Source organism: Theobroma cacao, chromosome 9 (genome assembly GCF_053813885.1).
Source record: "Theobroma cacao isolate CCN51 chromosome 9, ASM5381388v1, whole genome shotgun sequence".
Taxonomy (NCBI): domain Eukaryota; kingdom Viridiplantae; phylum Streptophyta; class Magnoliopsida; order Malvales; family Malvaceae; genus Theobroma; species Theobroma cacao.
This window is the reverse complement of record NC_142647.1, coordinates 33899907-33904341: the sequence shown is the minus strand read 5'-3', so window position 1 is coordinate 33904341 and position 4435 is coordinate 33899907. Positions and strand designations below refer to the sequence as shown.

The window sequence follows — 4435 nt, the reverse complement described above, 5'->3', positions numbered from 1 at the left end:
TGAAATACCCCATACTTTGATATGGTGATAAATAAAATTGATCGAATGCATATTGAGGTCAATTAAAATGTTTAGAAGTGATAAAAGACGAAAAGAGTAGTTTAGGATAAAATGTTTCGCAAGTGAAAAAATAATAATGAAATAATAATAATTTTATCGGAGGAGAATTTGTGACATAAAAGGCGATTTGGAAGTCAAGTGAGGCATAATAAGGTATTTTGGGTACCAAAGAGACAAGATAAAATTTTTAGAATAAAATAATATTTTATTAATAAAATATTATTAAAATATTAATATTTAGCCGGATGTCGAAGTCAATCAAGAAGAAAGATCATATGGTTGATCCAAGTGGGGGAGAAGATGACAAGCTCGACTCTATAAAAATATTTATCATGACATACATGTGATGGATAGTATGTTTGCATGCTAGGAGAGTTTCGAAAAATTTACAAAAGTCGGTATTGTACCTAGAGGTACAATAAAGTTGATTTAAGCTTCGAACTAGATCAAATAGAGAATTTACAATGAAATTAAGAATTTTAAAGTCCCAGAATGGGTTAATATGGTGATTCGGAGTTCGAGGATCAATTTGGAGTCAAATTGGAATTTTCGCTATCCAGGGGCAAAATGGTCATTTGCCACCTGGGAACAAAATGGAAATTTTTAGAAAAGATTTTTGGCCCCATTTGACTTATTGGAGTAAGATTTGAGGTTTAGAAGTGAAAAATTTTAATTTCGGTATAATTTGGAGTAAAAGGGTAAAATGGTAATTTTACCATTCGAAATCGAAAATTTAATTTTTTGAAAGGATTTTGATCAAATTTAATTATTTGGAGTGTGAAATGAGTATGAGGAGTGAAAATTATGCATTATGGAAAATTTTCAATTTTTGGGGTAAAAATGTAATTTTTGAAAAGTTCAGGGGCAAAAGTGTAATTTTGAAAAATTTGCTCCACCAAAACTTTGGAAAAATCTGGAAATATCACTTAAGACTTGGATAAGTCAAAGGGAATGCATGGTGAAAGAAAATAGGACAAGTGGATGGCTAGAAAAAAGAAATGAATTCATAAAATATTTAAAATATGAATAAAATAATATTATTTCATTAAACAATAAAAATGCATAAAAAAAAATCAGCCCACCCATTCTTCTTCTTCAACATTCGGCCAAGCAAGAAACAAGAGAGAGAAAGGAGAAAACAAAACCCTAGAGAGAGAAAATCAAAGAAAAAAGTGTGAATTTTCAAGGAAATTAAGTGAAAAAGGTGAGATTTTTTCTATTAAGCTTGAGTTTTCTTATTCCCAAGCATTTCTCTTTATTTTCCATGATTAAATTACATGTTTTCATGATGAATTCAATTCTGAAAAAAATGGGTTAGGAGAGAGAAAGTTGTTGGATTTATTTGATTTTAATTTATGTTAGTGTTTTTAGTTAGTTTAGCATATTTAGAAACAAAACAACAAGAAAAGAATTTATTTTCTCCCCCAACCATTAATGGCTGAATTTACCATGTAGTGAGTGAGGATGAGTTTGATTTTATTCTAGGAGAATTGGTTAAGGAATAATGAATTATGAGCCTAGAAAAATAATGGGAATTTTCGGAGCAAAAATACGAATTTTTACCCACTAGGGGTATTTTCGTAATTTACTATTGGGACTGATAATTTGCATCACACTGAGGGACATTAAGTTAATTTGGGTGCAATTGAGGTATAGAAACTGAAAAGAATTAAATTGGAGTTTAAACGAACCCGTTAGGAATTTAATCGGGTGATAAGACGAATTAGGCTAATACCGGATTTAGATAGTTACCAGTGCATTTTTGCATTCCATATCATGCATTGGTAGTCCAAATTAGTTTAATTTTGATTTAGTACCAACTTAGTGAATTCTCGATTTTGTACTGTGTCAAGGTGGTGAGTCCTCCAATAAAGGCAAGAAAATTACATCCGAGGACCAGTAGACAGAGTGCTTCGAAAGTCTACATTTTAGACATTGTGAGTAAACTTATTATCGTCTTAATTATCTAGAGTAGTTTTATACAACTATGTGATTTTATGAAAAATGGGTTTAAATGGTAAATTGTTATGTTTTAAGGGAAATTGTGATTTTATAAAATGATTTTATAAATTTTCTGAAAAATCGAATATTGGTTTTGAAAATAGAGTAATTGGAGACTGCTAGTTTGTGTTGCAAATTTATGGTTCTGAATTGAATGGCTTATGACAATAAATGAGCATGAATGGCTAAACTGATTTTGGTGTTATAATTATTTATACTGTGTATTCAGCCTTGAGAGGCTAGGTTGTGATAAATTGCCATGACATGCTAGAATGAATTTTATTGATTGGTGGATTATATATTAATTATTTACTGCAGAGGGGGTTCCGTGGACCAGCCTATTAGAGGGGCACGGTAAACTCCATTATATTATTACCTCGAACGGAGAGGCGCGTAGGGTATCTCCTGGGGTATAGCTTAGGGTTCACTTCACGCCAAACCACCACGTGAAGGGGAACTCAGCCAACGCCAAGGAACGACTGTATTTTTTTCAAACAAAAATATATTTTAAGTGTACACAAAATTTTAACAGCCTTGGCGGACTCGGTTAGATGCCCTGCGCAAGGTATCACCGAGTATGAGTTTTGGCACTAGCCAAAGTTTTAAGAAATTCATAAGCCAAGTTGATTACTCGATTTTTATGGATTGATTTTATATGGTTGAAATGAGTTGAATGGTAATGAAATTACAGTATGATGATTTATTTTAATTGTCTCCATTTACTCGACTTTAGATAGTTTAGATGGTATTTGTTTACTCACTGGGATTTTATAATCTCACCACCCTCATTTCCTCACATTTCAGGCTCAGGGAATTTCGTAGTTAGCTGACTTGAACAAGGACCTTCATTTGGACTCGAATCGGTAAAAGCTGTAGGTTTCTAGCTTCCGATGCATTTTGGATAGATATGGGCCCACGTGTCACTGTAAAAGAAATTTTATGCTTTGGTTATTTGCTTTATAGTATATATGAATATAATTATCTTTTACGCTATAAGAATTATGTACCGATAGTTTTATGAAAATTATTTTACAAGAAAATAGTTTATTTTATTGAATATTTTTATCATATTCAAATGGTCAAATTTTCACTTCAAATGAACGTTTTAGATACTTAATTTTTTTTAATCATTAAATATATATTTTCGGCTTACCTACTACATTTTTAGCAAGTTTCGAGGTTTTCGATAAAAATGGCGAAAATGCCCCTGTGAGCAAAAAAAAAAAAAAAAACAATATGTTATGTTATAATTTGGAAATGATTTGTAATCCTTCGTATTTTGATTATTTGATAACTATTGCTCACCGGGGAAGTGCGAAAGCTGATACGAGAGCCTTGCGAGGTTTCGATCGACATTCAGGGTGAAGAATGTTTGTCGAGGCTTCGCGGCGGTTGTCACGGGCTCGATGGGGAGTTCCGGGTCGTGACACACCACCTATCCATAATCCATGACACAAAATTCAATAAATTGTGTCAATTTATCATAAATTATTTCAGGCTCTTATCCATGCGTATGCACTAGATAGGGTTTGAAATGTTTGGATAATCGCTTAAGTGTGGTGTCCGACCTAACTCCCCTATACACGGTGTAAATTCCTAAAATCCCCAATTCAACTCCAATTCCATCCATTTCAATTTCAATTATCCAATCATATCCACAATACCTCAATGACTGTAAATTTGGTCCAATTTATCAGTCTGGACTATAAATTATGCTTTTACCCCTAATGGGTAAAAATTTTAATTTATTGCATCGAAAATTCCCATTTAATTTTCAACCTCATAATTCATCATTTTTTCACCCAATTCTCTTAAAATAAAGTCAACCTCATCCTCACATACCATTGGCTAGATTCGGCCTAGAGAAATTTATGGAGAAAATAAATATATTGCTTGTTGTTTTACTCATAAACATGCTAAACTAACACTAAACACTAACATAGCTCAAAATCAAATTTATCTAACAACTTTCTCTCTCTAAACCCATATGACCAGAATTGAAATCATCCTCAAATCACATGATTCAACCATGAAAAATGATGGGAAATGCATGGGAAAGGTAAAGCACAAGATAAATTTAAGAAATGTTACCTTTTTTTCACTTGATTTTTGAATTTCCACTAATTTTCCCTTTAAATTTGTTGGCTAGGGTTTTATTTTCTCCTTTCTCTCTCTTGTTTCTTGCTTGGCCGAATGTTGAAGAACAAGAATGGGTTATGGGCTGATTTTTTTATGCCTTTTTATTAGTTTAATGAAATAATATTATTTTATTCATATTTTGAATATTTTATTAATTCATTTTTTTTTCTAGCCATCCACTTGTCCTACTTTTTCCACCACTCATTCCCTTTGACTTATCCAAGTCTTAAGTGAA

The 4435-nt window shown here is 32.1% G+C and overlaps 1 long non-coding RNA gene across 1 annotated transcript; it reads left to right on the top strand.

Moving 5' to 3' along the window:
• Positions 1-995: 995 nt before the first annotated feature.
• LOC148760875 (uncharacterized) lies at positions 996-3234 on the top strand. Its single transcript, XR_016028560.1, has 3 exons — positions 996-1264; positions 1914-1997; positions 2866-3234. It is a non-coding gene; the product is annotated as an uncharacterized LOC148760875 (long non-coding RNA).
• The last annotated feature ends 1201 nt before the right edge of the window (positions 3235-4435 follow it).